Source organism: Amia ocellicauda, unplaced genomic scaffold (assembly GCF_036373705.1).
Source record: "Amia ocellicauda isolate fAmiCal2 unplaced genomic scaffold, fAmiCal2.hap1 HAP1_SCAFFOLD_33, whole genome shotgun sequence".
Classification (NCBI taxonomy): Eukaryota; Metazoa; Chordata; class Actinopteri; order Amiiformes; family Amiidae; genus Amia; species Amia ocellicauda.
In genome coordinates, this window is record NW_027102898.1 from 462,013 (window position 1) to 489,098 (window position 27,086).

The window sequence follows — 27,086 nt, forward strand, 5'->3', positions numbered from 1 at the left end:
CAAAGGCTGTTGAAAGTAGCAGGGTACGTGTACAATTCCTCAATTATAACACCTCCAGACAGATAGAGAGTATTAAGAGCTACGATGAAGTTACCCAGGAGACGTAAAAAGCTTGCAGCACCAGGTATTTCCAGGAGGTCTCCCATCCAAGTACTGACCAGGCCCTGCCCGGTTTAGTTTCAGAGATCTGACGAGATCGGGCGCATTCTGTACGGTGTGGCTACAAGCCGACAGTCCTGGCTGCATGATGTCTCTAAAAGACTGGCGGATATTGACGGAATTTCCAGCAAAAAAAAAAAAAAAAAAATAGAAAAATGGAGGGAAAAATATCAGTGCAGGAAAGGGTGTTGAAAGTAGCCGGGTACGTGTACAATTCTTCAATTATATCTCCTGGAGACAGAAGGAGAGTATTAAGAGCTACGATGAAGTTACCCAGGAGACGTAAAAGGCTTGCAGCACCTGGTATTTCTAGGAGGTCTCCCATCCAAGTACTGACCAGGCCCTGCCTCGTTTAGCTTCCAAGATCTGACGAGATCGGGCGAGTTCAGGATGGTGTGGCCGCAAGCCGAAATGCCTGGCTGCATGATGTCTCTTAAAGGTTGGCGGGTATTGACGGAACTTCCAGAAAAAAAAATAAATAAAAAAAGAAAAAAGAAAAATGGATGGAAAAATATCAGTGCAGCAAAGGGTGTTGACAGTAGCTGGATACGTGTACAATACTTCAATTATATCTCCTCCAGACAGAGAGAGAGTACTAAGAGCTACGATAAAGTTACCCAGGAGACGTAAAAGCTTGCAGCACCTGGTATTTCCAGGAGGTCTCACATTCAAGTACTGACCAGGTCCTGCCCCGTTTAGCTTCCGAGATCTGACGATATCATGCGCATTCAGGACGGTGTGGCCGAAAGCCGAGAGGCCCGGCTGCATGATGTCTCTTTAAGGCTGGCGGGTATTGACGGAACTTCCAGCAAAAAAAAAAGAAAAAAGAAAAATGGAGGGAGAAATATCAGTGCAGCAAAGGGTTTTGAAAGTAGCCGGGTACGTGTACAATTCTTCAATTATATCTCCTGGAGACAGAAAGAGAGTATTAAGAGCTACGATGAAGTTACCCTGGAGACGTAAAAGCTAGCAGCACCAGGTATTTCCAGGAGGTCTCACATTCATGTACTGACCAGGTCCTGCCCAGTTTACCTTCCGAGATCTGACGAGATCGGGCGCGTTCAGGACGGTGAGGCCGCAAGCCGAGATGTCTGGCTGCATGATGTCTCTTAAAGGCTGGCGGGTATTGACGGAACTTCCAGCAAAAAATTAAAAATAAATAAATAGAAAAACGGAGGGAAAAATATCAGTGCAGGACAGGGTGTTGAAAGTAGCCGGGTACATGTACAATTCTTCAATTATATCTCCTCCAGACTGAATGAGAGTATTAAGAGTTACGCTGAAGTTACCCAGGAGATGTAAAAAGCTTTCAGCACCTGGTATTTCCAGGAGGTCACCCATCCAATTACTGACCAGGACCTGCCCAGTTTTTCTTCCGAGATCTGACGAGATCTTGCGTCTTCAGGACGGTGTGGCCTCAAGCCAAGAGGCCTGGCTGCATGATGTCTCTTAAAGGCTGGAGGGTATTGATGGAACTTCCAGCAAAAAACAAAAGAAAAAAGAAAAATGGAGGGAAAAATATCAGTGCAGCAAAGCGTGTTGAAGGTAGCCGGGTACGTGTACAATTCTTCAATTATATCTCCTCCAGACAGATAGAGAGTATTAAGAGCTACGATAAAGTTACCCAGGAGACGTAAAAGCTTGCAGCACCAGGTATTTCCAGGAGGTCTCACATTCAAGTACTGACCAGATCCTGCCCCGTTTAGCTTCCGAGATCTGACGAGATCGGGCGCGTTCAGGACGGTGAGGCCGCATGCCGAGATGTCTGGCTGCATGATGTCTCTTAAAGGCTGGCGGGTATTGATGGAATTTCCAGCAAAAAAGAAAAAAAAAAAAATAGAAAAATGGAGGGAAAAATATCAGTGCAGGAAAGGGTGTTGAAAGTAGCCGGGTATGTGTACAATTCTTCAATTATATCTCCTGGAGACAGAAAGAGAGTATTAAGAGCTACGATGAAGTTACCCTGGAGACGTAAAAGCTAGCAGCACCAGGTATTTCCAGGAGGTCTCACATTCATGTACTGACCAGGTCCTGCCCCGTTTAGCTTCCGAGATCTGACGAGATCGGGCGCGTTCAGGATGGTGTGGCCGCAAGCCGAGATGCCTGGCTGCATGATGTCTCTTAAAGGCTGGCGGGTATTGACGGAACTGCCAGCAAAAAAAAAAAAGAAAAATAGAGGGAAATATACCAGTGCAGCAAAGGGTGTTGAAAGTAGCCGGGTACGTGTACAATTCTTCAATTATATCTCCTGGAGACAGAAAGAGAGTATTAAGAGCTACGATGAAGTTACCCAGGAGACGTAAAAAGCTTGCAGCACCTGGTATTTCTAGGAGGTCTCCCATCCAAGTACTGACCAGGCCCTGCCCCGTTTTGCTTCCGAGATCTGACGAGATCGGGCGCATTCAGGATGGTGTGGCCGCAAGCCGAGAGGCCTGGCTGCATGATGTCTCTTAAAGGTTGGCGGGTATTGACGGAACTTCCAGAAAAAAAAAAAAAGAAAAAAAGAAAAAAGAAAAATGGATGGAAAAATATCAGTGCAGCAAAGGGTGTTGACAGTAGCTGGATACGTGTACAATACTTCAATTATATCTCCTCCAGACAGAGAGAGAGTATTAAGAGCTACAATAAAGTTACCCAGGAGACGTAAAAGCTTGCAGCACTAGGTATTTCCAGGAGGTCTCACATTCATGTACTGACCAGGTCCTGCCCCGTTTAGCTTCCGAGATCTGACGAGATCGGGCGCGTTCAGGATGGTGTGACCGCAAGCCGAGATGCCTGGCTGCATGATGTCTCTTAAAGGCTGGCGGGTATTATCGGAACTTCCAGCAAAAAAAAAAAAAAAAAAAAATGGAAAATGGAGGGAAAAATATCAGTGCAGCAAAGGCTGTTGAAAGTAGCCGGGTACGTGTACAATTCTTCAATTATATCTCCTGGAGACAGAAAGAGAGTATTAAGAGCTACGATGAAGTTACCCTGGAGACGTAAAAGCTAGCAGCACCAGGTATTTCCAGGAGGTCTCACATTCATGTACTGACCAGGTCCTGCCCCGTTTAGCTTCCGAGATCTGACGAGATCGGGCGCGTTCAGGATGGTGTGGCCGCAAGCCGAGATGCCTGGCTGCATGATGTCTCTTAAAGGCTGGCGGGTATTGACGGAACTGCCAGCAAAAAAAAAAAAGAAAAATAGAGGGAAATATACCAGTGCAGCAAAGGGTGTTGAAAGTAGCCGGGTACGTGTACAATTCTTCAATTATATCTCCTGGAGACAGAAAGAGAGTATTAAGAGCTACGATGAAGTTACCCAGGAGACGTAAAAAGCTTGCAGCACCTGGTATTTCTAGGAGGTCTCCCATCCAAGTACTGACCAGGCCCTGCCCCGTTTTGCTTCCGAGATCTGACGAGATCGGGCGCATTCAGGATGGTGTGGCCGCAAGCCGAGAGGCCTGGCTGCATGATGTCTCTTAAAGGTTGGCGGGTATTGACGGAACTTCCAGAAAAAAAAAAAAAGAAAAAAAGAAAAAAGAAAAATGGATGGAAAAATATCAGTGCAGCAAAGGGTGTTGACAGTAGCTGGATACGTGTACAATACTTCAATTATATCTCCTCCAGACAGAGAGAGAGTATTAAGAGCTACGATAAAGTTACCCAGGAGACGTAAAAGCTAGCAGCACCAGGTATTTCCAGGAGGTCTCACATTCATGTACTGACCAGGTCCTGCCCAGTTTACCTTCCGAGATCTGACGAGATCGGGCGCGTTCAGGACGGTGAGGCCGCAAGCCGAGATGTCTGGCTGCATGATGTCTCTTAAAGGCTGGCGGGTATTGACGGAACTTCCAGCAAAAAATTAAAAATAAATAAATAGAAAAACGGAGGGAAAAATATCAGTGCAGGACAGGGTGTTGAAAGTAGCCGGGTACATGTACAATTATTCAATTATATCTCCTCCAGACTGAATGAGAGTATTAAGAGTTACGCTGAAGTTACCCAGGAGATGTAAAAAGCTTTCAGCACCTGGTATTTCCAGGAGGTCACCCATCCAATTACTGACCAGGACCTGCCCAGTTTTTCTTCCGAGATCTAACGAGATCTTGCGTCTTCAGGACGGTGTGGCCTCAAGCCAAGAGGCCTGGCTGCATGATGTCTCTTAAAGGCTGGAGGGTATTGATGGAACTTCCAGCAAAAAACAAAAGAAAAAAGAAAAATGGAGGGAAAAATATCAGTGCAGCAAAGCGTGTTGAAGGTAGCCGGGTACGTGTACAATTCTTCAATTATATCTCCTCCAGACAGATAGAGAGTATTAAGAGCTACGATAAAGTTACCCAGGAGACGTAAAAGCTTGCAGCACCAGGTATTTCCAGGAGGTCTCACATTCAAGTACTGACCAGATCCTGCCCCGTTTAGCTTCCGAGATCTGACGAGATCGGGCGCGTTCAGGACGGTGAGGCCGCATGCCGAGATGTCTGGCTGCATGATGTCTCTTAAAGGCTGGCGGGTATTGATGGAATTTCCAGCAAAAAAGAGAAAAAAAAAAATAGAAAAATGGAGGGAAAAATATCAGTGCAGGAAAGGGTGTTGAAAGTAGCCGGGTACGTGTACAATTCTTCAATTATATCTCCTGGAGACAGAAAGAGAGTATTAAGAGCTACGATGAAGTTACCCTGGAGACGTAAAAGCTAGCAGCACCAGGTATTTCCAGGAGGTCTCACATTCATGTACTGACCAGGTCCTGCCCCGTTTAGCTTCCGAGATCTGACGAGATCGGGCGCGTTCAGGATGGTGTGGCCGCAAGCCGAGATGCCTGGCTGCATGATGTCTCTTAAAGGCTGGCGGGTATTGACGGAACTGCCAGCAAAAAAAAAAAAGAAAAATAGAGGGAAATATACCAGTGCAGCAAAGGGTGTTGAAAGTAGCCGGGTACGTGTACAATTCTTCAATTATATCTCCTGGAGACAGAAAGAGAGTATTAAGAGCTACGATGAAGTTACCCAGGAGACGTAAAAAGCTTGCAGCACCTGGTATTTCTAGGAGGTCTCCCATCCAAGTACTGACCAGGCCCTGCCCCGTTTTGCTTCCGAGATCTGACGAGATCGGGCGCATTCAGGAAGGTGTGGCCGCAAGCCGAGAGGCCTGGCTGCATGATGTCTCTTAAAGGTTGGCGGGTATTGACGGAACTTCCAGAAAAAAAAAAAAAGAAAAAAAGAAAAAAGAAAAATGGATGGAAAAATATCAGTGCAGCAAAGGGTGTTGACAGTAGCTGGATACGTGTACAATACTTCAATTATATCTCCTCCAGACAGAGAGAGAGTATTAAGAGCTACAATAAAGTTACCCAGGAGACGTAAAAGCTTGCAGCACTAGGTATTTCCAGGAGGTCTCACATTCATGTACTGACCAGGTCCTGCCCCGTTTAGCTTCCGAGATCTGACGAGATCGGGCGCGTTCAGGATGGTGTGACCGCAAGCCGAGATGCCTGGCTGCATGATGTCTCTTAAAGGCTGGCGGGTATTATCGGAACTTCCAGCAAAAAAAAAAAAAAAAAAAAATGGAAAATGGAGGGAAAAATATCAGTGCAGCAAAGGCTGTTGAAAGTAGCCGGGTACGTGTACAATTCTTCAATTATATCTCCTGGAGACAGAAAGAGAGTATTAAGAGCTACGATGAAGTTACCCTGGAGACGTAAAAGCTAGCAGCACCAGGTATTTCCAGGAGGTCTCACATTCATGTACTGACCAGGTCCTGCCCCGTTTAGCTTCCGAGATCTGACGAGATCGGGCGCGTTCAGGATGGTGTGGCCGCAAGCCGAGATGCCTGGCTGCATGATGTCTCTTAAAGGCTGGCGGGTATTGACGGAACTGCCAGCAAAAAAAAAAAAGAAAAATAGAGGGAAATATACCAGTGCAGCAAAGGGTGTTGAAAGTAGCCGGGTACGTGTACAATTCTTCAATTATATCTCCTGGAGACAGAAAGAGAGTATTAAGAGCTACGATGAAGTTACCCAGGAGACGTAAAAAGCTTGCAGCACCTGGTATTTCTAGGAGGTCTCCCATCCAAGTACTGACCAGGCCCTGCCCCGTTTTGCTTCCGAGATCTGACGAGATCGGGCGCATTCAGGATGGTGTGGCCGCAAGCCGAGAGGCCTGGCTGCATGATGTCTCTTAAAGGTTGGCGGGTATTGACGGAACTTCCAGAAAAAAAAAAAAAGAAAAAAAGAAAAAAGAAAAATGGATGGAAAAATATCAGTGCAGCAAAGGGTGTTGACAGTAGCTGGATACGTGTACAATACTTCAATTATATCTCCTCCAGACAGAGAGAGAGTATTAAGAGCTACGATAAAGTTACCCAGGAGACGTAAAAGCTTGCAGCACTAGGTATTTCCAGGAGGTCTCACATTCATGTACTGACCAGGTCCTGCCCCGTTTAGCTTCCGAGATCTAACGAGATCGGGCGCGTTCAGGATGGTGTGACCGCAAGCCGAGATGCCTGGCTGCATGATGTCTCTTAAAGGCTGGCGGGTATTGACGGAACTTCCAGCAAAAAAAAAAAAAAAAAAAAATGCAAAATGGAGGGAAAAATATCAGTGCAGCAAAGGCTGTTGAAAGTAGCCGGGTACGTGTACAATACTTCAATTATATCTCCTCCAGACAGATAGAGAGTATTAAGAGCTACGATGAAGTTTCCCAGGAGACGTAAAAAGCTTGCAGCACCAGGTATTTCCAGGAGGTCTCCCATCCAAGTACTGACGAGGCCCTGCCCCGTTTAGCTTCCGAGATCTGACGAGATCGGGCGTGTTCAGGACGGTGTGGCCGCAAGCCAAGAGGCCGGGCTGCATGATGTCTCTTAAAGGCTGGCGGGTATTGACGGAACTTCCAGCAAAAAATAAAAAATAAATAAATAGAAAAACGGAGGGAAAAATATCAGTGCAGGACAGGGTGTTGAAAGTAGCCGGGTACATGTACAATTCTTCAATTATATCTCCTCCAGACTGAATGAGAGTATTAATAGCTACGCTGAAGTTACCCAGGAGATGTAAAAAGCTTTCAGCACCTGGTATTTCCAGGAGGTCACCCATCCAATTACTGACCAGGACCTGCCCAGTTTTTCTTCCGAGATCTGACGAGATCTTGCGTCTTCAGGACGGTGTGGCCTCAAGCCAAGAGGCCTGGCTGCATGATGTCTCTTAAAGGCTGGAGGGTATTGATGGAACTTCCAGCAAAAAACAAAAGAAAAAAGAGAAATGGAGGGAAAAATATCAGTGCAGCAAAGCGTGTTGAAGGTAGCCGGGTACGTGTACAATTCTTCAATTATATCTCCTCCAGACAGATAGAGAGTATTAAGAGCTACGATAAAGTTACCCAGGAGACGTAAAAGCTTGCAGCACCAGGTATTTCCAGGAGGTCTCCCATCCAAGTACTGACCAGGTCCTGCCCCGTTTAGCTTCCGAGATCTGACGAGATCGGGCGCATTCAGGACGGTGTGGCCACAAGCCGAAAGGCCTGGCTGCATGATGTCTCTTAAAGGTTGGCGGGTATTGACGGAACTTCCAGCAAAAAAAAAAAAAAAAAATGGATGGAAAAATATCAGTGCAGCAAAGGGTGTTGACAGTAGCTGGGTACGTGTACAATACTTCAATTAAATCTCCTCCAGACAGATAGAGAGTATTAAGAGCTACGATAAAGTTACCCAGGAGACGTAAAAGCTTGCAGCACGAGGTATTTCCAGGAGGACTCACATTCGTGTACAGACCAGGTCCTGCCCCGTTTAGCTTCCGAGATCTGACGAGATCGGGCGCGTTCAGGATGGTGTGGCCGCAAGCCGAGATGCCTGGCTGCATGATGTCTCTTAAAGGCTGGCGGGTATTGACATAACTGCCAGCAAAAAAAAAAAAGAAAAATAGAGGGAAAAATACCAGTGCAGCAAAGGGTGTTGAAAGTAGCCGGGTACGTTTACAATTCTTCAATTATATCTTCTCCAGACATAAAGAGAGTATTAAGAGCTACGATGAAGTTCCCCAGGAGACGTAAAAAGCTGGCAGCACCTGGTATTTCCAGGAGGTCTCACATTTAAGTACTGACCAGGTCCTGCCCCGTTTAGCTTCCGAGATCTGACAAGATCGGGCGCGTTCAGGACGGTGTGGCCGGCAAGCCGAGATGTCTGGCTGCATGATGTCTCTTAAAGGCTAGCGGGTATTGACGGAATTTCCAGCAAAAAAATAAAAAAGAAAAAAGAAAAATGGATGGAAAAATATCAGTGCAGCAAAGGGTGTTGACAGTAGTTGGGTACGTGTACAATACTTCAATTATATCTCCTCCAGACAGATAGAGAGTATTAAGAGCTACGATAAAGTTACCCAGGAGACGTAAAAGCTTGCAGCACCAGGTATTTCCAGGAGGTCTCACATTCATGTACTGACCAGGTCCTGCCCCGTTTAGCTTCCGAGATCTGACGAGATCGGGCGCGTTCAGGATGGTGTGGCCGCAAGCCGAGATGCCTGGCTGCATGATGTCTCTTAAAGGCTGGCGGGTATTGACATAACTGCCAGCAAAAAAAAAAAAGAAAAATACCAGTGCAGCAAAGGGTGTTGAAAGTAGCCGGGTACGTGTACAATTCTTCAATTATATCTCCTGGAGACAGAAAGAGAGTATTAAGAGCTACGATGAAGTTACCCAGGAGACGTAAAAAGCTTGCAGCACCTGGTATTTCTAGGAGGTCTCCCATCCAAGCACTGATCAGGCCCTGCCCCGTTTAGCTTCCGAGATCTGACGAGATCAGGCGCATTCAGGACGGTGTGGCCACAAGCCGAAAGGCCTGGCTGCATGATGTCTCTAAAGGTTGGCGGGTATTGACGGAACTTCCAGCAAAAAAAAAAAAAAAAAATGGATGGAAAAATATCAGTGCAGCAAAGGGTGTTGACAGTAGCTGGGTACGTGTACAATACTTCAATTAAATCTCCTCCAGACAGATAGAGAGTATTAAGAGCTACGATAAAGTTACCCAGGAGACGTAAAAGCTTGCAGCACGAGGTATTTCCAGGAGGACTCACATTCGTGTACAGACCAGGTCCTGCCCCGTTTAGCTTCCGAGATCTGACGAGATCGGGCGCGTTCAGGATGGTGTGGCCGCAAGCCGAGATGCCTGGCTGCATGATGTCTCTTAAAGGCTGGCGAGTATTGACATAACTGCCAGCAAAAAAAAAAAAGAAAAATAGAGGGAAAAATACCAGTGCAGCAAAGGGTGTTGAAAGTAGCCGGGTACGTTTACAATTCTTCAATTATATCTTCTCCAGACATAAAGAGAGTATTAAGAGCTACGATGAAGTTCCCCAGGAGACATAAAAAGCTGGCAGCACCTGGTATTTCCAGGAGGTCTCACATTTAAGTACTGACCAGGTCCTGCCCCGTTTAGCTTCCGAGATCTGACAAGATCGGGCAAGATCGGGCGCGTTCAGGATGGTGTGGCCGCAAGCCGAGATGCCTGGCTGCATGATGTCTCTTAAAGGCTGGCGGGTATTGACGGAACTGCCAGCAAAAAAAAAAAGAAAAATAGAGGGATATATACCAGTGCAGCAAAGGGTGTTGAAAGTAGCCGGGTACGTGTACAATTCTTCAATTATATCTTCTCCAGAGAGAAAGAGAGTATTAAGAGCTACGATGAAGTTCCCCAGGAGACATAAAAAGCTGGCAGCACCTGGTATTTCCAGGAGGTCTCACATTTAAGTACTGACCAGGTCCTGCCCCGTTTAGCTTCCGAGATCTGACAAGATCGGGCAAGATCGGGCGCGTTCAGGACGGTGTGGCCGCAAGCCGAGATGTCTGGCTGCATGATGTCTCTTAAAGGCTGGCGGGTATTGACGGAATTTCCAGCAAAAAAAAAAAAAAAAAAAAAGAAAAATGGAGGGAAAAATATCAGTGCAGGAAAGGGTGTTGAAAGTAGCCGGGTACGTGTACAATTCTTCAATTATATCTCCTGGAGACAGAAAGAGAGTATTAAGAGCTACGATGAAGTTACCCAGGAGACGTAAAAAGCTTGCAGCACCTGGTATTTCTAGGAGGTCTCCCATCCAAGTACTGACCAGGCCCTGCCCCGTTTAGCTTCCGAGATCTGACGAGATCGGGCGCATTCAGGACGGTGTGGCCACAAGTCAAAAGGCCTGGCTGCATGATGTCTCTTAAAGGTTGGCAGGTATTGAAGGAACTTCCAGCAAAAAAAAAAAAAAAAAAAAAAAAAAGAAAAATGGATGGAAAAATATCAGTGCAGCAAAGGGTGTTGACAGTAGCTGGGTACGTGTACAATACTTCATTTATATCTCCTCCAGAAAGATAGAGAGTATTAAGAGCTACGATAAAGTTACCCAGGAGACGAAAAAGCTAGCAGCACCAGGTATTTCCAGGAGGACTCACATTCATGTACTGACCAGGTCCTGCCCCGTTTAGCTTCCGAGATCTGACGAGATCGGGCGCATTCAGGACGGTGTGGCCACAAGCCGAAAGGCCTGGCTGCATGATGTGTCTTAAAGGTTGGCGGGTATTGACGGAACTTCCAGCAAAAAAAAAAAAAAAAAATGGATGGAAAAATATCAGTGCAGCAAAGGGTGTTGACAGTAGCTGGGTACGTGTACAATACTTCAATTAAATCTCCTCCAGACAGATAGAGAGTATTAAGAGCTACGATAAAGTTACCCAGGAGACGTAAAAGCTTGCAGCACGAGGTATTTCCAGGAGGACTCACATTCGTGTACAGACCAGGTCCTGCCCCGTTTAGCTTCCGAGATCTGACGAGATCGGGCGCGTTCAGGATGGTGTGGCCGCAAGCCGAGATGCCTGGCTGCATGATGTCTCTTAAAGGCTGGCGGGTATTGACATAACTGCCAGCAAAAAAAAAAAAGAAAAATAGAGGGAAAAATACCAGTGCAGCAAAGGGTGTTGAAAGTAGCCGGGTACGTTTACAATTCTTCAATTATATCTTCTCCAGACATAAAGAGAGTATTAAGAGCTACGATGAAGTTCCCCAGGAGACGTAAAAAGCTGGCAGCACCTGGTATTTCCAGGAGGTCTCACATTTAAGTACTGACCAGGTCCTGCCCCGTTTAGCTTCCGAGATCTGACAAGATCGGGCGCGTTCAGGACGGTGTGGCCGGCAAGCCGAGATGTCTGGCTGCATGATGTCTCTTAAAGGCTAGCGGGTATTGACGGAATTTCCAGCAAAAAAATAAAAAAGAAAAAAGAAAAATGGATGGAAAAATATCAGTGCAGCAAAGGGTGTTGACAGTAGTTGGGTACGTGTACAATACTTCAATTATATCTCCTCCAGACAGATAGAGAGTATTAAGAGCTACGATAAAGTTACCCAGGAGACGTAAAAGCTTGCAGCACCAGGTATTTCCAGGAGGTCTCACATTCATGTACTGACCAGGTCCTGCCCCGTTTAGCTTCCGAGATCTGACGAGATCGGGCGCGTTCAGGATGGTGTGGCCGCAAGCCGAGATGCCTGGCTGCATGATGTCTCTTAAAGGCTGGCGGGTATTGACATAACTGCCAGCAAAAAAAAAAAAGAAAAATAGAGGGAAAAATACCAGTGCAGCAAAGGGTGTTGAAAGTAGCCGGGTACGTTTACAATTCTTCAATTATATCTTCTCCAGACATAAAGAGAGTATTAAGAGCTACGATGAAGTTACCCAGGAGACGTAAAAAGCTTGCAGCACCTGGTATTTCTAGGAGGTCTCCCATCCAAGTACTGACCAGGCCCTGCCCCGTTTAGCTTCCGAGATCTGACGAGATCGGGCGCGTTCAGGATGGTGTGGCCACAAGCCGAGATGCCTGCCTGCATGATGTCTCTTAAAGGCTGGCGGGTATTGACATAACTGCCAGCAAAAAAAAAAAAGAAAAATAGAGGGAAAAATACCAGTGCAGCAAAGGGTGTTGAAATTAGCCGGGTACGTGTACAATTCTTCAATTATATCTCCTGGAGACAGAAAGAGAGTATTAAGAGCTACGATGAAGTTACCCAGGAGACGTAAAAAGCTTGCAGCACCTGGTATTTCTAGGAGGTCTCCCATCCAAGCACTGACCAGGCCCTGCCCCGTTTAGCTTCCGAGATCTGACGAGATCGGGCGCATTCAGGACGGTGTGGCCACAAGCCGAAAGGCCTGGCTGCATGATGTCTCTAAAGGTTGGCGGGTATTGACGGAACTTCCAGCAAAAAAAAAAACGAAAAATAGAAAAAAGAAAAATGGATGGAAAAATATCAGTGCAGCAAAGGGTGTTGACAGTAGCTGGATACGTGTACAATACTTCAATTATATCTCCTCCAGACAGAGAGAGAGTATTAAGAGCTACGATAAAGTTACCCAGGAGATGTAAAAGCTTGCAGCACTAGGTATTTCCAGGAGGTCTCACTTTCACGTACTGACCAGGTCCTGCCCCGTTTAGCTTCCGAGATCTGACGAGATCGGGCGCGTTCAGGATGGTGTGGCCGCAAGCCGAGATGCCTGGCTGCATGATGTCTCTTAAAGGCTGGCGGGTTTTGACATAACTGCCAGCAAAAAAAAAAAAGAAAAATAGAGGGAAAAATACCAGTGCAGCAAAGGGTGTTGAAAGTAGCCGGGTACGTTTACAATTCTTCAATTATATCTTCTCCAGACATAAAGAGAGTATTAAGAGCTACGATGAAGTTACCCAGGAGACGTAAAAAGCTTGCAGCACCTGGTATTTCTAGGAGGTCTCCCATCCAAGTACTGACCAGGCCCTGCCCCGTTTAGCTTCCGAGACCTGACGAGATCGGGCGCGTTCAGGACGGTGTGGCCGCAAGCCGAGATGCCTGGCTGCATGATGTCTCTTAAAGGCTGGCGGGTATTGACGGAACTGCCAGCAAAAAAAAAAAGAAAAATAGAGGGAAATATACCAGTGCAGCAAAGGGTGTTGAAAGTAGCCGGGTACGTGTACAATTCTTCAATTATATCTCCTGGAGACAGAAAGAGAGTATTAAGAGCTACGATGAAGTTACCCAGGAGACGTAAAAAGCTTGCAGCACCTGGTATTTCTAGGAGGTCTCCCATCCAAGTACTGAACAGGCCCTGCCCCGTTTAGCTTCCGAGATCTGACGAGATCGGGTGCATTCAGGACGGTGTGGCCACAAGCCGAAAGGCCTGGCTGCATGATGTCTCTTAAAGGTTGGCGGGTATTGACGGAACTTCCAGCAAAAAAAAAAAAAAAAAAAGAAAAAAGAAAAATGGATGGAAAAATATCAGTGCAGCAAAGGGTGTTGACAGTAGCTGGATACGTGTACAATACTTCAATTATATCTCCTCCAGACAGAGAGAGAGTATTAAGAGCTACGATAAAGTTACCCAGGAGATGTAAAAGCTTGCAGCACTAGGTATTTCCAGGAGGTCTCACTTTCATGTACTGACCAGGTCCTGCCCCGTTTAGCTTCCGAGATCTGACGAGATCGGGCGCGTTCTGGATGGTGTGGCCGCAAGCCGAGATGCCTGGCTGCATGATGTCTCTTAAAGGCTGGCGGGTATTGACATAACTGCCAGCAAAAAAAAAAAAGAAAAATAGAGGGAAAAATACCAGTGCAGCAAAGGGTGTTGAAAGTAGCCGGGTACGTTTACAATTCTTCAATTATATCTTCTCCAGACATAAAGAGAGTATTAAGAGCTACGATGAAGTTACCCAGGATACGTAAAAAGCTTGCAGCACCTGGTATTTCTAGGAGGTCTCCCATCCAAGTACTGACCAGGCCCTGCCCCGTTTAGCTTCCGAGATCTGACGAGATCGGGCGCGTTCAGGATGGTGTGGCCACAAGCCGAGATGCCTGCCTGCATGATGTCTCTTAAAGGCTGGCGGGTATTGACATAACTGCCAGCAAAAAAAAAAAAGAAAAATAGAGGGAAAAATACCAGTGCAGCAAAGGGTGTTGAAATTAGCCGGGTACGTGTACAATTCTTCAATTATATCTCCTGGAGACAGAAAGAGAGTATTAAGAGCTACGATGAAGTTACCCAGGAGACGTAAAAAGCTTGCAGCACCTGGTATTTCTAGGAGGTCTCCCATCCAAGCACTGACCAGGCCCTGCCCCGTTTAGCTTCCGAGATCTGACGAGATCGGGCGCATTCAGGACGTTGTGGCCACAAGCCGAAAGGCCTGGCTGCATGATGTCTCTAAAGGTTGGCGGGTATTGACGGAACTTCCAGCAAAAAAAAAAACGAAAAATAGAAAAAAGAAAAATGGATGGAAAAATATCAGTGCAGCAAAGGGTGTTGACAGTAGCTGGATACGTGTACAATACTTCAATTATATCTCCTCCAGACAGAGAGAGAGTATTAAGAGCTACGATAAAGTTACCCAGGAGATGTAAAAGCTTGCAGCACTAGGTATTTCCAGGAGGTCTCACTTTCACGTACTGACCAGGTCCTGCCCCGTTTAGCTTCCGAGATCTGATGAGATCGGGCGCGTTCAGGATGGTGTGGCCGCAAGCCGAGATGCCTGGCTGCATGATGTCTCTTAAAGGCTGGCGGGTTTTGACATAACTGCCAGCAAAAAAAAAAAAGAAAAATAGAGGGAAAAATACCAGTGCAGCAAAGGGTGTTGAAAGTAGCCGGGTACGTTTACAATTCTTCAATTATATCTTCTCCAGACATAAAGAGAGTATTAAGAGCTACGATGAAGTTACCCAGGAGACGTAAAAAGCTTGCAGCACCTGGTATTTCTAGGAGGTCTCCCATCCAAGTACTGACCAGGCCCTGCCCCGTTTAGCTTCCGAGACCTGACGAGATCGGGCGCGTTCAGGACGGTGTGGCCGCAAGCCGAGATGCCTGGCTGCATGATGTCTCTTAAAGGCTGGCGGGTATTGACGGAACTGCCAGCAAAAAAAAAAAGAAAAATAGAGGGAAATATACCAGTGCAGCAAAGGGTGTTGAAAGTAGCCGGGTACGTGTACAATTCTTCAATTATATCTCCTGGAGACAGAAAGAGAGTATTAAGAGCTACGATGAAGTTACCCAGGAGACGTAAAAAGCTTGCAGCACCTGGTATTTCTAGGAGGTCTCCCATCCAAGTACTGACCAGGCCCTGCCCCGTTTAGCTTCCGAGATCTGACGAGATCGGGCGCATTCAGGACGGTGTGGCCACAAGCCGAAAGGCCTGGCTGCATGATGTCTCTTAAAGGTTGGCGGGTATTGACGGAACTTCCAGCAAAAAAAAAAAAAAAAAAAAGAAAAAAGAAAAATGGATGGAAAAATATCAGTGCAGCAAAGGGTGTTGACAGTAGCTGGATACGTGTACAATACTTCAATTATATCTCCTCCAGACAGAGAGAGAGTATTAAGAGCTACGATAAAGTTACCCAGGAGACGTAAAAGCTTGCAGCACTAGGTATTTCCAGGAGGTCTCACTTTCATGTACTGACCAGGTCCTGCCCCGTTTAGCTTCCGAGATCTGACGAGATCGGGCGCGTTCAGGATGGTGTGGCCGCAAGCCGAGATGCCTGGCTGCATGATGTCTCTTAAAGGCTGGCGGGTATTGACGGAACTGCCAGCAAAAAAAAAAAGAAAAATAGAGGGAAATATACCAGTGCAGCAAAGGGTGTTGAAAGTAGCCGGGTACGTGTACAATTCTTCAATTATATCTTCTCCAGACAGAAAGAGAGTATTAAGAGCTACGATGAAGTTCCCCAGGAGACGTAAAAAGCTGGCAGCACCTGGTATTTCCAGGAGGTCTCACATTTAAGTACTGACCAGGTCCTGCCCCGTTTAGCTTCCGAGATCTGACAAGATCGGGCGCGTTCAGGACGGTGTGGCCGGCAATTCGAGATATCTGGCTGCATGATGTCTCTTAAAGGCTAGCGGGTATTGACGGAATTTCCAGCAAAAAAAATAAAAATAAAAAAGAAAAATGGATGGAAAAATATCAGTGCAGCAAAGGGTGTTGACAGTAGCTGGGTACGTGTACAATACTTCAATTATATCTCCTCCAGACAGATAGAGAGTATTAAGAGCTACGATAAAGTTACCCAGGAGACGTAAAAGCTTGCAGCACCAGGTATTTCCAGGAGGTCTCACATTCATGTACTGACCAGGTCCTGCCCCGATTAGCTTCCGAGATCTGACGAGATCGGGCGCGTTCAGGATGGTGTGGCCGCAAGCCGAGATGCCTGGCTGCATGATGTCTCTTAAAGGCTGGCGGGTATTGACGGAACTGCCAGCAAAAAAAAAAAGAAAAATAGAGGGAAATATACCAGTGCAGCAAAGGGTTTTGAAAGTAGCCGGGTACGTGTACAATTCTTCAATAATATCTCCTACAGACTGAAAGAGAGTATTAAGAGCTATGATGAAGTTACCCGGGAGACGTAAAAAGCTTTCAGCTCCTGGTATTTCCAGGAGGTCACCCATCCAAGTACTGACCAGGCCCTGCCCCGTTAGCTTCCAAGATCTGACGAGATCTGGCGAGTTCAGGATGGTGTGGCCGCAAGCCAAGAGGCCTGGCTGCATGATAAATCTCATAAAGGCTGGCGGGTATTGACGGAATTTCCAGCAAAAAAAAAAAAAAAAAAAATAGAAAAATGGAGGGAAAAATATCAGTACAGGAAAGGGTGTTGAAAGTAGCCGGGTACGTGTACAATTCTTCAATTATATCTGCTGGAGACAGAAAGAGAGTATTAAGAGCTACGATGAAGTTACCCAGGAGTCGTAAAAGGCTTGCAGCACCTGGTATTTCTAGGAGGTCTCCCATCCAAGTACTGACCAGGCCCTGCCCCGTTTAGCTTCCGAGATCTGACGAGATCGGGCGCATTCAGGACGGTGTGACCGCAAGCCAAAAGGCCTGGCTGCATGATGTCTCTTAAAGGTTGGCGGGTATTGACGGAACTTCCAGCAAAAAAAAAAAAAAAAAAAAAATGGATGGAAAAATATCAGTGCAGCAAAGGGTGTTGACAGTAGCTGGATACGTGTACAATACTTCAATTATATCTCCTCCAGACAGAGAGAGAGTATTAAGAGCTACGATAAAGTTACCCAGGAGACGTAAAAGCTTGCAGCACTAGGTATTTCCAGGAGGTCTCACTTTCATGTACTGACCAGGTCCTGCCCCGTTTAGCTTCCGAGATCTGACGAGATCGGGCGCGTTCAGGATGGTGTGGCCGCAAGCCAAGATGCCTGGCTGCATGATGTCTCTTAAAGGCTGGCGGGTATTGACGGAACTGCCAGCAAAAAAAAAAAAGAAAAATAGAGGGAAATATACCAGTGCAGCAAAGGGTGTTGAAAGTAGCCGGGTACGTTTACAATTCTTCAATTATATCTTCTCCAGACAGAAAGAGAGTATTAAGAGCTACGATGAAGTTCCCCAGGAGACGTAAAAAGCTGGCAGCACCTGGTATTTCCAGGAGGTCTCACATTTAAGTACTGACCAGGTCCTGCCCCGTTTAGCTTCCGAGATCTGACAAGATCGGGCGCGTTCAGGACGGTGTGGCCGGCAAGCCGAGATGTCTGGCTGCATGATGTCTCTTAAAGGCTAGCGGGTATTGACGGAATTTCCAGCAAAAAAATAAAAAATAAAAAATAAAAATGGATGGAAAAATATCAGTGCAGCAAAGGGTGTTGACAGTAGCTGGGTACGTGTACAATACTTCAATTATATCTCCTCCAGACAGATAGAGAGTATTAAGAGCTACGATAAAGTTACCCAGGAGACGTAAAAGCTTGCAGCACCAGGTATTTCCAGGAGGACTCACATTCATGTACTGACCAGGTCCTGCCCCGATTAGCTTCCGAGATCTGACGAGATCGGGCGCGTTCAGGATGGTGTGGCCGCAAGCCAAGATGCCTGGCTGCATGATGTCTCTTAAAGGCTGGCGGGTATTGACGGAACTGCCAGCAAAAAAAAAATGAAAAATAGAGGGAAATATACCAGTGCAGCAAAGGGTGTTGAAAGTAGCCGGGTACGTGTACAATTCTTCAATTATATCTCCTGGAGACAGAAAGACAGTATTAAGAGCTACGATGAAGTTACCCAGGAGACGTAAAAAGCTTGCTGCACCAGGTATTTCTAGGAGGTCTGCCATCCAAGCACTGACCAGGCCCTGCCCCGTTTAGCTTCCGAGATCTGACGAGATCAGGCGCATTCAGGACGGTGTGGCCACAAGCCGAAAGGCCTGGCTGCATGATGTCTCTAAAGGTTGGCGGGTATTGACGGAACTTCCAGCAAAAAAAAAAAATAAAAAAAGAAAAAAGAAAAATGGATGGAAAAATATCAGTGCAGCAAAGGGTGTTGACAGTAGCTGGATACGTGTGCAATACTTCTATTATATCTCCTCCAGACAGAGAGAGAGTATTAAGAGCTACGATAAAGTTACCCAGGAGACGTAAAAGCTTGCAGCACCTGGTATTTCCAGGAGGTCTCACATTCAAGTACTGACCAGGTCCTGCCCCGTTTAGCTTCCGAGATCTGACGATATCATGCGCATTCAGGACGGTGTGGCCGAAAGCCGAGAGGCCCAGCTGCATGATGTCTCTTTAAGGCTGGCGGGTATTGACGGTACTTCCAGCAAAAAAAAAAAGAAAAAAGAAAAATGGAGGGAAAAATATCAGTGCAGCAAAGGGTTTTGAAAGTAGCCGGGTACGTGAACAATTCTTCAATAATATCTCCTACAGACTGAAAGAGAGTATTAAGAGCTATGATGAAGTTACCCAGGAGACGTAAAAAGCTTGCAGCACCTGGTATTTCTAGGAGGTCTCCCATCCAAGTACTGACCAGGACCTGCCCCGTTAGCTTCCGAGATTTGACGAGATCGGGCGCGTTCAGGATGGTGTGGCCGCAAGCCGAGATGCCTGGCTGCATGATGTCTCTTAAAGGCTGGCGGGTATTAACGGAACTGCCAGCAAAAAAAAAAAGAAAAATAGAGGGAAATATACCAGTGCAGCAAAGGGTGTTGAAAGTAGCCGGGTACGTGTACAATATTTCAATTATATCTCCTCCAGACAGATAGAGAGTATTAAGAGCTACGATAAAGTTACCCAGGAGACGTAAAAGCTTGCAGCACGAGGTATTTCCAGGAGGTCTCACATTCATGTACTGACCAGGTCCTGCCCCATTAGCTTCCGAGATCTGACAAGATCGGGCGCGTTCAGGACGGTGTGGCCGCAAGCCGAGATGTCTGGCTGCATGATGTCTCTTAAAGGCTGGCGGGTATTGACGGAATTTCCAGCAAAAAAAAAAAAAAAAAAAAAGAAAAATGGAGGGAAAAATATCAGTGCAGGAAAGGGTGTTGAAAGTAGCCGGGTACGTACGTGTACAATTCTTCAATTATATCTCCTCCAGACAGATAGAGAGTATTAAGAGCTACGATGAAGTTACCCAGGAGACGTAACAGCTTGCAGCACCTGGTATTTCCAGGAGGTCTCACATTCAAGTACTGACCAGGTCCTGCCCGTTTAGCTTCCGAGATCTGACGATATCATGCGCGTTCAGGACGGTGTGGCCGAAAGCCAAGAGGCCCGGCTGCATGATGTCTCTTTAAGGCTGGCGGGTATTGACGGAACTTCCAGCAAAAAAAAAAAGAAAAAAGAAAAATGGAGGGAAAAATATCAGTGCAGCAAAGGGTTTTGAAAGTAGCCGGGTACGTGTACAATTCTTCAATAATATCTCCTACAGACTGAAAGAGAGTATTAAGAGCTATGATGAAGTTACCCAGGAGACGTAAAAAGCTTGCAGCACCTGGTATTTGCAGGAGGTCACCCATCCAAGTACTGACCAGGCCCTGCCCCGTTAGCTTCCGAGATCTGACGACATCGGGCGCGTTCAGGACGGTGTGGCCGCAAGCCAAGAGGCCTGGCTGCATGATGTCTCTTAAAGGCTGGCGGGTATTGACGGAACTTCCAGCAAAAAAAAAAAAAAAAAAAAATGGAAAATGGAGGGAAAAATATCAGTGCAGCAAAGGCTGTTGAAAGTAGCCGGGTACGTGTACAATACTTCAATTATATCTCCTCCAGACAGATAGAGAGTATTAAGAGCTACGATGAAGTTTCCCAGGAGACGTAAAAAGCTTGCAGCACCAGGTATTTCCAGGAGGTCTCCCATCCAAGTACTGACCAGGCCCTGCCCGGCTTAGCTTCCAAGATCTGATGAGATCGGGCGTGTTCAGGACGGTGTGGCCGCAAGCCAAGAGGCCTGGCTGCATGATGTCTCTTAAAGGCTGGCGGGTATTGACGGAACTTCCAGCAAAAAATAAAAAATAAATAAATAGAAAAATGGAGGGAAAAATATCAGTGCAGGACAGGGTGTTGAAAGTAGCCGGGTACATGTACAATTCTTCAATTATATCTCCTCCAGACTGAATGAGAGTATTAAGAGCTACGCTGAAGTTACCCAGGAGATGTAAAAAGCTTTCAGCACCTGGTATTTCCAGGAGGTCAACCATCCAATTACTGACCAGGCCCTGCCCAGTTTTTCTTCCGAGATCTGACGAGATCTTGCGTCTTCAGGACGGTGTGGCCTCAAGCCAAGAGGCCTGGCTGCATGATGTCTCTTAAAGGCTGGAGGGTATTGATGGAACTTCCAGCAAGAAACAAAAGATAAAAGAAAATTGGAGGGAAAAATATCAGTGCAGCAAAGCGTGTTGAAGGTAGCCGGGTACGTGTACAATTCTTCAATTATATCTCCTCCAGACAGATAGAGAGTATTAAGAGCTACGATAAAGTTACCCAGGAGACGTAAAAGCTTGCAGCACCAGGTATTTCCAGGAGGTCTCACATTCAAGTACTGCCTAGGTCCTGCCCCGTTTAGCTTCCGAGATCTGACGAGATCGGGCGCGTTCAGGACGGTGTGGCCGCAAGCCGAGATGTCTGGCTGCATGATGTCTCTTAAAGGCTGGCGTGTATTGACGGAATTTCCAGCAAAAAAAAAAAAAAAAAGAAAAATGGATGGAAAAATATCAGTGCAGCAAAGGGTGTTGACAGTAGCTGGGTACGTGTACAATTCTTAAATTATATCTCCTCCAGACAGAAAGAAAGAACTAAGAGCTACGATAAAGTTACCCAGGAGACGTAAAATCTTGCAGCACCAGGTATTTCCAGGAGGTCTCCCATCCAAGTACTGACCAGGTCCTGCCCCGTTTAGCTTCCGAGATTTTATGAGATCGGGCACGTTCAGGACGGTGTGGCCACAAGCCGAGAAGCCTGGCTGCATGATGTCTCTTAAAGGTTGGCGGGTATTGACGGAACTTCCAGCAAAAAAAAAAAAAAAAAAAGAAAAATGGATGGAAAAATATCAGTGCAGCAAAGGGTGTTGACAGTAGCTGGGTACGTGTACAATATTTCAATTATATCTCCTCCAGACAGATAGAGAGTATTAAGAGCTACGATAAAGTTACCCAGGAGACGTAAAAGCTTGCAGCACTAGGTATTTCCAGGAGGTCTCACTTTCATGTACTGACCAGGTCCTGCCCCGTTTAGCTTCCGAGATCTGACGAGATCGGGCGCGTTCAGGATGGTGTGGCCGCAAGCCGAGATGCCTGGCTGCATGATGTCTCTTAAAGGCTGGCGGGTATTGACGGAACTGCCAGCAAAAAAAAAAAAGAAAAATAGAGGGAAATATACCAGTGCAGCACAGGGTGTTGAAAGTAGCCGGGTACGTGTACAATTCTTCAATTATATCTCCTGGAGACAGAAAGAGAGTCATAAGAGCTACGATGAAGTTACCAAGGAGACGTAAAAAGCTTGCAGCACCTGGTATTTCTAGGAGGTCTCCCATCCAATTACTGACCAGGCCCTGCCCAGTTTTTCTTCCGAGATCTGACGAGATCTTGCGTCTTCAGGACGGTGTGGCCTCAAGCCAAGAGGCCTGGCTGCATGATGTCTCTTAAAGGCTGGAGGGTATTGATGGAACTTCCAGCAAGAAACAAAAGAAAAAAGAAAAATGGAGGGAAAAATATCAGTGCAGCAAAGCGTGTTGAAGGTAGCCGGGTACGTTTACAATTCTTCAATTATATCTCCTCCAGACAGATAGAGAGTATTAAGAGCTACGATAAAGTTACCCAGGAGACGTAAAAGCTTGCAGCACCAGGTATTTCCAGGAGGTCTCACATTCAAGTACTGACCAGGTCCTGCCCCGTTTAGCTTCCGAGATCTGACGAGATCGGGCGCGTTCAGGACGGTGTGGCCGCAAGCCGAGATGTCTGGCTGCATGATGTCTCTTAAAGGCTGGCGTGTATTGACGGAATTTCCAGCAAAAAAAAAAAAAAAAAAAATAGAAAACTGGAGGGAAAAATATCAGTGCAGGAAAGGGTGTTGAAAGTAGCCGGGTACGTGTACAATTCTTCAATTATATCTCCTGGAGACAGAAAGAGAGTATTAAGAGCTACGATGAAGTTACCCAGGAGACGTAAAAAGATTCCAGCACCTGGTATTTCTAGGAGGTCTCCCATCCAAGTACTGACCAGGCCCTGCCCCGTTTAGCTTCCGAGATCTGACGAGATCGGGCGCATTCAGGACGGTGTGGCCACAAGCCGAAAGGCCTGGCTGCATGATGTCTCTTAAAGGTTGGCGGGTATTGACAGAACTTCCAGCAAAAAAAAAAAAAAAAAAAAAAAAAAGAAAAATGGATGGAAAAATATCAGTGCAGCAAAGGGTGTTGACAGTAGCTGGGTACGTGTACAATTCTTAAATTATATCTCCTCCAGACAGAAAGAAAGAACTAAGAGCTACGATAAAGTTACCCAGGAGACGTAAAATCTTGCAGCACCAGGTATTTCCAGGAGGTCTCACATTCAAGTACTGACCAGGTCCTGCCCCGTTTAGCTTCCGAGATCTTACGAGATCGGGCACGTTCAGGACGGTGTGGCCGCAAGCCGAGAAGCCTGGCTGCATGATGTCTCTTAAAGGTTGGCGGGTATTGACGGAACTTCCAGCAAAAAAAAAAAAAAAAAAGAAAAATGGATGGAAAAATATCAGTGCAGCAAAGGGTGTTGACAGTAGCTGGGTACGTGTACAATATTTCAATTATATCTCCTCCAGACAGATAGAGAGTATTAAGAGCTACGATAAAGTTACCCAGGAGACGTAAAAGCTTGCAGCACTAGGTATTTCCAGGAGGTCTCACTTTCATGTACTGACCAGGTCCTGCCCCGTTTAGCTTCCGAGATCTGACGAGATCGGGCGCGTTCAGGATGGTGTGGCCGCAAGCCGAGATGCCTGGCTGCATGATGTCTCTTAAAGGCTGGCGGGTATTGACGGAACTGCCAGCAAAAAAAAAAAAGAAAAATAGAGGGAAATATACCAGTGCAGCAAAGGGTGTTGAAAGTAGCCGGGTACGTGTACAATTCTTCAATTATATCTCCTGGAGACAGAAAGAGAGTATTAAGAGCTACGATGAAGTTACCAAGGAGACGTAAAAAGCTTGCAGCACCTGGTATTTCTAGGAGGTCTCCCATCCAAGTACTGACCAGGTCCTGCCCCGTTTAGCTTCCGAGATCTGACAAGATCGGGCGCGTTCAGGATGGTGTGGCCGCAAGCCGAGATGTCTGGCTGCATGATGTCTCTTAAAGGCTGGCGGGTATTGACGGAACTGCCAGCAAAAAAAAAAAGAAAAATAGAGGGAAATATACCAGTGCAGCAAAGGGTGTTGAAAGTAGCCGGGTACGTGTACAATTCTTCAATTATTTCTCCTGGAGACAGAAAGAGAGTATTAAGAGCTACGATGAAGTTACCAAGGAGACGTAAAAAGCTTGCAGCACCTGGTATTTCTAGGAGGTCTCCCATCCAAGTACTGACAAGGCCCTGCCCCGTTTAGCTTCCGAGATCTGACGAGATCGGGCGCATTCAGGACGGTGTGGCCGCAAGCCAAGAGGCCTGGCTGCATGATGTCTCTTAAAGGTTGGCGGGTATTGACGGAACTTCCAGCAAAAAAAAAAAGAAAAATGGATGGAAAAATATCAGTGCAGCAAAGGGTGTTGACAGTTGCTGGATACGTGTACAATACTTCAATTATATCTCCTCCAGACAGAGAGAGAGTATTGAGAGCTACGATAAAGTTACCCAGGAGACGTAAAAGCTTGCAGCACTAGGTATTTCCAGGAGGTCTCACTTTCATGTACTGACCAGGTCCTGCCCCGTTTAGCTTCCGAGATCTGACGAGATCGGGCGCGTTCAGGATGGTGTGGCCGCAAGCCGAGATGCCTGGCTGCATGATGTCTCTTAAAGGCTGGCGGGTATTGACGGAACTGCCACTAAAAAAAAAAAAAGAAAAATAGAGGGAAATATACCAGTGCAGCAAAGGGTGTTGAAAGTAGCCGGGTACGTGTACAATTCTTCAATTATATCTCCTGGAGACAGAAAGAGAGTATTAAGAGCTACGATGAAGTTACCCAGGAGACGTAAAAAGCTTGCAGCACCTGGTATTTCTAGGAGGTCTCCCATCCAAGTACTGACCAGGCCCTGCCCTGTTTAGCTTCCGAGATCTGACGAGATCGGGCGCATTCAGGACGGTGTGGCCGCAAGCCAAGAGGCCTGGCTGCATGATGTCTCTTAAAGGTTGGCGGGTATTGACGGAACTTCCAGCAAAAAAAAAAAGAAAAATAGAGGGAAATATACCAGTGCAGCAAAGGGTGTTGAAAGTAGCCGGGTACGTGTACAATTCTTCAATTATATCTCCTGGAGACAGAAAGAGAGTATTAAGAGCTACGATGAAGTTACCCAGGAGACGTAAAAAGCTTGCAGCACCTGGTATTTCTAGGAGGTCTCCCATCCAAGTACTGACAAGGCCCTGCCCCGTTTAGCTTCCGAGATCTGACGAGATCGGGCGCGTTCAGGACGGTGTGGCCGCAAGCCGAAAGGCCTGGCTGCATGATGTCTCTTAAAGGTTGGCGGGTATTGACGGAACTTCCAGCAAAAAAAAAATAGAAAAATAGAAAAAAGAAAAATGGATGGAAAAATATCAGTGCAGCAAAGGGTGTTGACAGTAGCTGGATACGTGTACAATACTTCAATTATATCTCCTCCAGACAGAGAGAGAGTATTGAGAGCTACGATAAAGTTACCCAGGAGACGTAAAAGCTTGCAGCACTAGGTATTTCCAGGAGGTCTCACTTTCATGTACTGACCAGGTCCTGCCCCGTTTAGCTTCCGAGATGTGACGAGATCGGGCGCGTTCAGGATGGTGTGGCCGCAAGCCGAGATGCCTGGCTGCATGATGTCTCTTAAAGGCTGGAGGGTATTGACGGAACTTCCAGCAAAAAAAAAAAAGAAAAAGGAAAAATGGAGGGAAAAATATCAGTGCAGGAAAGGGTGTTGAAAGTAGCCGGGTACGTGTACAATTCTTCAATTAATCTCCTCCAGACAGAAAGAGAGTATTAAAAGCTACGACGAAGTTCCCCAGGTGACGTAAAAAGCTTGCAGCACCTGGTACTTCCAGGAGGTCTCCCATCCAAATACTGACCAGGCCCTGCCCCGTTTAGCTTCCGAGATCTGACGAGATCGGGCGCGTTCAGGACGGTGTGGCCGCAAGCCAAAAGGCCTGGCTGCATGATGTCTCTTAAAGGCTGGCGGGTATTGACGGAATTTCCAGCAAAAAAAAAAAAAAAAAAAATAGAAAAATGGAGGGAAAAATATCAGTGCAGGAAAGGGTGTTGAAAGTAGCCGGGTACGTGTACAATTCTTCAATTATATCTCCTGGAGACAGAAAGAGAGTATTAAGAGCTACGATGAAGTTACCCAGGAGACGTAAAAGGCTTGCAGCACCTGGTATTTCTAGGAGGTCTCCCATCCAAGTACTGACCAGGCCCTGCCCCGTTTAGCTTCCGAGATCTGACGAGATCGGGCGCATTCAGGACGGTGTGGCCACAAGCTGAAAGGCCTGGCTGCATGATGTCTCTTAAAGGTTGGCGGGTATTGACAGAACTTCCAGCAAAAAAAAAAAAGAAAAAAAGAAAAAGAAAAATGGATGGAAAAAAATCAGTGCAGCAAAGGGTGTTGACAGTAGCTGGATACGTGTACAATACTTCAATTATATCTCCTCCAGACAGAGAGAGAGTATTAAGAGCTACGATAAAGTTACCCAGGAGACGTAAAAGCTTGCAGCACTAGGTATTTCCAGGAGGTCTCACTTTCATGTACTGACCAGGTCCTGCCCCGTTTAGCTTCCGAGATCTGACGAGATCGGGCGCGTTCAGGATGGTGTGGCCGTAAGCCGAGATGCCTGGCTGCATGATGTCTCTAAAAAAGGCTGGCGGGTATTGACGGAACTGCCAGCAAAAAAAAAAAAGAAAAATATAGGGAAATATACCAGTGCAGCAAAGGGTGTTGAAAGTAGCCGGGTACGTGTACAATTCTTCAATTACATCTCCTGGAGACAGAAAGAGAGTATTAAGAGCTACGATGAAGTTACCCAGGAGACGTAAAAAGCTTGCAGCACCTGGTATTTCTAGGAGGTCTCCCATCCAAGTACTGACCAGGCCCTGCCCCGTTTAGCTTCCGAGATCTGACGAGATCGGGCGCGTTCAGGACGATGTGGCCGCAAGCCAAGAGGCCTGGCTGCATGATGTCTCTTAAAGGCTGGCGGGTATTGACGGAATTTCCAGCAAAAAAAAAAAAAAAAAAAATAGAAAAATGGAGGGAAAAATATCAGTGCAGGAAAGGGTGTTGAAAGTAGCCGGGTACGTGTACAATTCTTCAATTATATCTCCTGGAGACAGAAAGAGAGTATTAAGAGCTACGATGAAGTTACCCAGGAGACGTAAAAGGCTTGCAGCACCAGGTATTTCTAGGAGGTCTCCCATCCAAGTACTGACCAGGCCCTGCCCCGTTTAGCTTCCGAGATCTGACGAGATCGGGCGCGTTCAGGATTGTGTGGCCGCAAGCCAAGAGGCCTGGCTGCATGATGTCTCTTAAAGGTTGGCGGGTATTGACGGAACTTCCAGCAAAAAAAAAAAAAAAAAAAAAAATGG

The 27,086-nt window shown here is 46.4% G+C and overlaps 24 non-coding genes and 54 pseudogenes across 24 annotated transcripts; all 78 read right to left on the bottom strand.

Annotated features, from left to right (window-relative positions):
- Positions 1–109: 109 nt before the first annotated feature.
- On the bottom strand, positions 110–228 carry LOC136731162 (uncharacterized; annotated as a pseudogene).
- A 219-nt stretch (positions 229–447) lies between these two features.
- On the bottom strand, positions 448–566 carry LOC136731892 (uncharacterized; annotated as a pseudogene).
- A 224-nt stretch (positions 567–790) lies between these two features.
- Positions 791–909, bottom strand: LOC136731517 (uncharacterized; annotated as a pseudogene).
- Positions 910–1,123: 214 nt separating this feature from the next.
- Positions 1,124–1,242, bottom strand: LOC136731376 (uncharacterized; annotated as a pseudogene).
- Positions 1,243–1,463: 221 nt separating this feature from the next.
- LOC136731556 (uncharacterized) lies at positions 1,464–1,582 on the bottom strand (annotated as a pseudogene).
- Positions 1,583–1,797: 215 nt separating this feature from the next.
- On the bottom strand, positions 1,798–1,916 carry LOC136731240 (uncharacterized; annotated as a pseudogene).
- Positions 1,917–2,135: 219 nt separating this feature from the next.
- On the bottom strand, positions 2,136–2,254 carry LOC136731135 (uncharacterized; annotated as a pseudogene).
- A 210-nt stretch (positions 2,255–2,464) lies between these two features.
- On the bottom strand, positions 2,465–2,583 carry LOC136731577 (5S ribosomal RNA). The gene has a single exon (XR_010809571.1). It is a non-coding gene; the product is annotated as a 5S ribosomal RNA (ribosomal RNA).
- A 224-nt stretch (positions 2,584–2,807) lies between these two features.
- Positions 2,808–2,926, bottom strand: LOC136731227 (uncharacterized; annotated as a pseudogene).
- A 219-nt stretch (positions 2,927–3,145) lies between these two features.
- On the bottom strand, positions 3,146–3,264 carry LOC136731136 (uncharacterized; annotated as a pseudogene).
- Positions 3,265–3,474: 210 nt separating this feature from the next.
- On the bottom strand, positions 3,475–3,593 carry LOC136731587 (5S ribosomal RNA). The gene has a single exon (XR_010809580.1). It is a non-coding gene; the product is annotated as a 5S ribosomal RNA (ribosomal RNA).
- Positions 3,594–3,817: 224 nt separating this feature from the next.
- On the bottom strand, positions 3,818–3,936 carry LOC136731377 (uncharacterized; annotated as a pseudogene).
- A 555-nt stretch (positions 3,937–4,491) lies between these two features.
- On the bottom strand, positions 4,492–4,610 carry LOC136731241 (uncharacterized; annotated as a pseudogene).
- A 219-nt stretch (positions 4,611–4,829) lies between these two features.
- On the bottom strand, positions 4,830–4,948 carry LOC136731137 (uncharacterized; annotated as a pseudogene).
- A 210-nt stretch (positions 4,949–5,158) lies between these two features.
- On the bottom strand, positions 5,159–5,277 carry LOC136731617 (5S ribosomal RNA). Its single transcript, XR_010809609.1, has one exon. It is a non-coding gene; the product is annotated as a 5S ribosomal RNA (ribosomal RNA).
- Positions 5,278–5,501: 224 nt separating this feature from the next.
- On the bottom strand, positions 5,502–5,620 carry LOC136731228 (uncharacterized; annotated as a pseudogene).
- Positions 5,621–5,839: 219 nt separating this feature from the next.
- Positions 5,840–5,958, bottom strand: LOC136731138 (uncharacterized; annotated as a pseudogene).
- A 210-nt stretch (positions 5,959–6,168) lies between these two features.
- On the bottom strand, positions 6,169–6,287 carry LOC136731589 (5S ribosomal RNA). Its single transcript, XR_010809582.1, has one exon. It is a non-coding gene; the product is annotated as a 5S ribosomal RNA (ribosomal RNA).
- A 224-nt stretch (positions 6,288–6,511) lies between these two features.
- Positions 6,512–6,630, bottom strand: LOC136731269 (uncharacterized; annotated as a pseudogene).
- Positions 6,631–6,850: 220 nt separating this feature from the next.
- LOC136731687 (5S ribosomal RNA) lies at positions 6,851–6,969 on the bottom strand. The gene has a single exon (XR_010809675.1). It is a non-coding gene; the product is annotated as a 5S ribosomal RNA (ribosomal RNA).
- A 221-nt stretch (positions 6,970–7,190) lies between these two features.
- LOC136731557 (uncharacterized) lies at positions 7,191–7,309 on the bottom strand (annotated as a pseudogene).
- Positions 7,310–7,524: 215 nt separating this feature from the next.
- On the bottom strand, positions 7,525–7,643 carry LOC136731209 (5S ribosomal RNA). Its single transcript, XR_010809523.1, has one exon. It is a non-coding gene; the product is annotated as a 5S ribosomal RNA (ribosomal RNA).
- Positions 7,644–7,852: 209 nt separating this feature from the next.
- LOC136731405 (uncharacterized) lies at positions 7,853–7,971 on the bottom strand (annotated as a pseudogene).
- Positions 7,972–8,181: 210 nt separating this feature from the next.
- Positions 8,182–8,301, bottom strand: LOC136731384 (uncharacterized; annotated as a pseudogene).
- Positions 8,302–8,519: 218 nt separating this feature from the next.
- LOC136731978 (uncharacterized) lies at positions 8,520–8,638 on the bottom strand (annotated as a pseudogene).
- Positions 8,639–8,836: 198 nt separating this feature from the next.
- LOC136731904 (uncharacterized) lies at positions 8,837–8,955 on the bottom strand (annotated as a pseudogene).
- A 208-nt stretch (positions 8,956–9,163) lies between these two features.
- On the bottom strand, positions 9,164–9,282 carry LOC136731406 (uncharacterized; annotated as a pseudogene).
- Positions 9,283–9,492: 210 nt separating this feature from the next.
- Positions 9,493–9,621, bottom strand: LOC136731456 (uncharacterized; annotated as a pseudogene).
- Positions 9,622–9,830: 209 nt separating this feature from the next.
- On the bottom strand, positions 9,831–9,959 carry LOC136731464 (uncharacterized; annotated as a pseudogene).
- Positions 9,960–10,178: 219 nt separating this feature from the next.
- Positions 10,179–10,297, bottom strand: LOC136731662 (5S ribosomal RNA). The gene has a single exon (XR_010809652.1). It is a non-coding gene; the product is annotated as a 5S ribosomal RNA (ribosomal RNA).
- Positions 10,298–10,520: 223 nt separating this feature from the next.
- LOC136731278 (uncharacterized) lies at positions 10,521–10,639 on the bottom strand (annotated as a pseudogene).
- A 209-nt stretch (positions 10,640–10,848) lies between these two features.
- On the bottom strand, positions 10,849–10,967 carry LOC136731408 (uncharacterized; annotated as a pseudogene).
- A 210-nt stretch (positions 10,968–11,177) lies between these two features.
- Positions 11,178–11,297, bottom strand: LOC136731385 (uncharacterized; annotated as a pseudogene).
- A 218-nt stretch (positions 11,298–11,515) lies between these two features.
- On the bottom strand, positions 11,516–11,634 carry LOC136731979 (uncharacterized; annotated as a pseudogene).
- Positions 11,635–11,844: 210 nt separating this feature from the next.
- Positions 11,845–11,963, bottom strand: LOC136731454 (5S ribosomal RNA). Its single transcript, XR_010809547.1, has one exon. It is a non-coding gene; the product is annotated as a 5S ribosomal RNA (ribosomal RNA).
- Positions 11,964–12,173: 210 nt separating this feature from the next.
- Positions 12,174–12,292, bottom strand: LOC136731720 (5S ribosomal RNA). The gene has a single exon (XR_010809707.1). It is a non-coding gene; the product is annotated as a 5S ribosomal RNA (ribosomal RNA).
- Positions 12,293–12,515: 223 nt separating this feature from the next.
- Positions 12,516–12,634, bottom strand: LOC136731290 (uncharacterized; annotated as a pseudogene).
- A 210-nt stretch (positions 12,635–12,844) lies between these two features.
- Positions 12,845–12,963, bottom strand: LOC136731615 (5S ribosomal RNA). The gene has a single exon (XR_010809607.1). It is a non-coding gene; the product is annotated as a 5S ribosomal RNA (ribosomal RNA).
- Positions 12,964–13,172: 209 nt separating this feature from the next.
- Positions 13,173–13,291, bottom strand: LOC136731590 (5S ribosomal RNA). The gene has a single exon (XR_010809583.1). It is a non-coding gene; the product is annotated as a 5S ribosomal RNA (ribosomal RNA).
- A 223-nt stretch (positions 13,292–13,514) lies between these two features.
- LOC136731361 (uncharacterized) lies at positions 13,515–13,633 on the bottom strand (annotated as a pseudogene).
- Positions 13,634–13,843: 210 nt separating this feature from the next.
- On the bottom strand, positions 13,844–13,962 carry LOC136731466 (5S ribosomal RNA). Its single transcript, XR_010809548.1, has one exon. It is a non-coding gene; the product is annotated as a 5S ribosomal RNA (ribosomal RNA).
- Positions 13,963–14,172: 210 nt separating this feature from the next.
- Positions 14,173–14,291, bottom strand: LOC136731985 (uncharacterized; annotated as a pseudogene).
- A 223-nt stretch (positions 14,292–14,514) lies between these two features.
- LOC136731253 (uncharacterized) lies at positions 14,515–14,633 on the bottom strand (annotated as a pseudogene).
- A 210-nt stretch (positions 14,634–14,843) lies between these two features.
- On the bottom strand, positions 14,844–14,962 carry LOC136731616 (5S ribosomal RNA). The gene has a single exon (XR_010809608.1). It is a non-coding gene; the product is annotated as a 5S ribosomal RNA (ribosomal RNA).
- Positions 14,963–15,171: 209 nt separating this feature from the next.
- LOC136731314 (5S ribosomal RNA) lies at positions 15,172–15,290 on the bottom strand. The gene has a single exon (XR_010809533.1). It is a non-coding gene; the product is annotated as a 5S ribosomal RNA (ribosomal RNA).
- A 224-nt stretch (positions 15,291–15,514) lies between these two features.
- LOC136731294 (uncharacterized) lies at positions 15,515–15,633 on the bottom strand (annotated as a pseudogene).
- Positions 15,634–15,842: 209 nt separating this feature from the next.
- Positions 15,843–15,961, bottom strand: LOC136731413 (uncharacterized; annotated as a pseudogene).
- A 219-nt stretch (positions 15,962–16,180) lies between these two features.
- On the bottom strand, positions 16,181–16,299 carry LOC136732026 (uncharacterized; annotated as a pseudogene).
- Positions 16,300–16,508: 209 nt separating this feature from the next.
- Positions 16,509–16,626, bottom strand: LOC136731409 (uncharacterized; annotated as a pseudogene).
- Positions 16,627–16,848: 222 nt separating this feature from the next.
- LOC136731957 (5S ribosomal RNA) lies at positions 16,849–16,967 on the bottom strand. The gene has a single exon (XR_010809738.1). It is a non-coding gene; the product is annotated as a 5S ribosomal RNA (ribosomal RNA).
- A 213-nt stretch (positions 16,968–17,180) lies between these two features.
- On the bottom strand, positions 17,181–17,299 carry LOC136731295 (uncharacterized; annotated as a pseudogene).
- Positions 17,300–17,509: 210 nt separating this feature from the next.
- Positions 17,510–17,629, bottom strand: LOC136731386 (uncharacterized; annotated as a pseudogene).
- Positions 17,630–17,847: 218 nt separating this feature from the next.
- LOC136731167 (uncharacterized) lies at positions 17,848–17,966 on the bottom strand (annotated as a pseudogene).
- A 209-nt stretch (positions 17,967–18,175) lies between these two features.
- LOC136731218 (uncharacterized) lies at positions 18,176–18,294 on the bottom strand (annotated as a pseudogene).
- Positions 18,295–18,517: 223 nt separating this feature from the next.
- Positions 18,518–18,636, bottom strand: LOC136731518 (uncharacterized; annotated as a pseudogene).
- Positions 18,637–18,852: 216 nt separating this feature from the next.
- Positions 18,853–18,970, bottom strand: LOC136731169 (uncharacterized; annotated as a pseudogene).
- An 882-nt stretch (positions 18,971–19,852) lies between these two features.
- Positions 19,853–19,970, bottom strand: LOC136732031 (uncharacterized; annotated as a pseudogene).
- Positions 19,971–20,190: 220 nt separating this feature from the next.
- On the bottom strand, positions 20,191–20,309 carry LOC136731500 (5S ribosomal RNA). Its single transcript, XR_010809551.1, has one exon. It is a non-coding gene; the product is annotated as a 5S ribosomal RNA (ribosomal RNA).
- Positions 20,310–20,530: 221 nt separating this feature from the next.
- On the bottom strand, positions 20,531–20,649 carry LOC136731548 (uncharacterized; annotated as a pseudogene).
- A 215-nt stretch (positions 20,650–20,864) lies between these two features.
- On the bottom strand, positions 20,865–20,983 carry LOC136731958 (uncharacterized; annotated as a pseudogene).
- Positions 20,984–21,197: 214 nt separating this feature from the next.
- On the bottom strand, positions 21,198–21,316 carry LOC136732043 (uncharacterized; annotated as a pseudogene).
- A 216-nt stretch (positions 21,317–21,532) lies between these two features.
- LOC136731296 (uncharacterized) lies at positions 21,533–21,651 on the bottom strand (annotated as a pseudogene).
- Positions 21,652–21,861: 210 nt separating this feature from the next.
- LOC136731421 (uncharacterized) lies at positions 21,862–21,980 on the bottom strand (annotated as a pseudogene).
- Positions 21,981–22,195: 215 nt separating this feature from the next.
- On the bottom strand, positions 22,196–22,314 carry LOC136731833 (uncharacterized; annotated as a pseudogene).
- A 220-nt stretch (positions 22,315–22,534) lies between these two features.
- Positions 22,535–22,653, bottom strand: LOC136731951 (uncharacterized; annotated as a pseudogene).
- A 223-nt stretch (positions 22,654–22,876) lies between these two features.
- Positions 22,877–22,995, bottom strand: LOC136731181 (uncharacterized; annotated as a pseudogene).
- A 215-nt stretch (positions 22,996–23,210) lies between these two features.
- LOC136731297 (uncharacterized) lies at positions 23,211–23,329 on the bottom strand (annotated as a pseudogene).
- A 210-nt stretch (positions 23,330–23,539) lies between these two features.
- LOC136731728 (5S ribosomal RNA) lies at positions 23,540–23,658 on the bottom strand. Its single transcript, XR_010809715.1, has one exon. It is a non-coding gene; the product is annotated as a 5S ribosomal RNA (ribosomal RNA).
- Positions 23,659–23,867: 209 nt separating this feature from the next.
- On the bottom strand, positions 23,868–23,986 carry LOC136731696 (5S ribosomal RNA). Its single transcript, XR_010809684.1, has one exon. It is a non-coding gene; the product is annotated as a 5S ribosomal RNA (ribosomal RNA).
- A 208-nt stretch (positions 23,987–24,194) lies between these two features.
- On the bottom strand, positions 24,195–24,313 carry LOC136731298 (uncharacterized; annotated as a pseudogene).
- Positions 24,314–24,524: 211 nt separating this feature from the next.
- Positions 24,525–24,643, bottom strand: LOC136731389 (5S ribosomal RNA). Its single transcript, XR_010809541.1, has one exon. It is a non-coding gene; the product is annotated as a 5S ribosomal RNA (ribosomal RNA).
- Positions 24,644–24,852: 209 nt separating this feature from the next.
- On the bottom strand, positions 24,853–24,971 carry LOC136731707 (5S ribosomal RNA). Its single transcript, XR_010809695.1, has one exon. It is a non-coding gene; the product is annotated as a 5S ribosomal RNA (ribosomal RNA).
- Positions 24,972–25,195: 224 nt separating this feature from the next.
- On the bottom strand, positions 25,196–25,314 carry LOC136731530 (uncharacterized; annotated as a pseudogene).
- Positions 25,315–25,530: 216 nt separating this feature from the next.
- Positions 25,531–25,649, bottom strand: LOC136731768 (5S ribosomal RNA). Its single transcript, XR_010809720.1, has one exon. It is a non-coding gene; the product is annotated as a 5S ribosomal RNA (ribosomal RNA).
- Positions 25,650–25,869: 220 nt separating this feature from the next.
- LOC136732039 (5S ribosomal RNA) lies at positions 25,870–25,988 on the bottom strand. Its single transcript, XR_010809746.1, has one exon. It is a non-coding gene; the product is annotated as a 5S ribosomal RNA (ribosomal RNA).
- Positions 25,989–26,211: 223 nt separating this feature from the next.
- On the bottom strand, positions 26,212–26,330 carry LOC136731447 (uncharacterized; annotated as a pseudogene).
- A 212-nt stretch (positions 26,331–26,542) lies between these two features.
- LOC136731623 (5S ribosomal RNA) lies at positions 26,543–26,661 on the bottom strand. The gene has a single exon (XR_010809615.1). It is a non-coding gene; the product is annotated as a 5S ribosomal RNA (ribosomal RNA).
- Positions 26,662–26,881: 220 nt separating this feature from the next.
- LOC136731691 (5S ribosomal RNA) lies at positions 26,882–27,000 on the bottom strand. The gene has a single exon (XR_010809679.1). It is a non-coding gene; the product is annotated as a 5S ribosomal RNA (ribosomal RNA).
- Between the last annotated feature and the right edge of the window lie 86 nt (positions 27,001–27,086).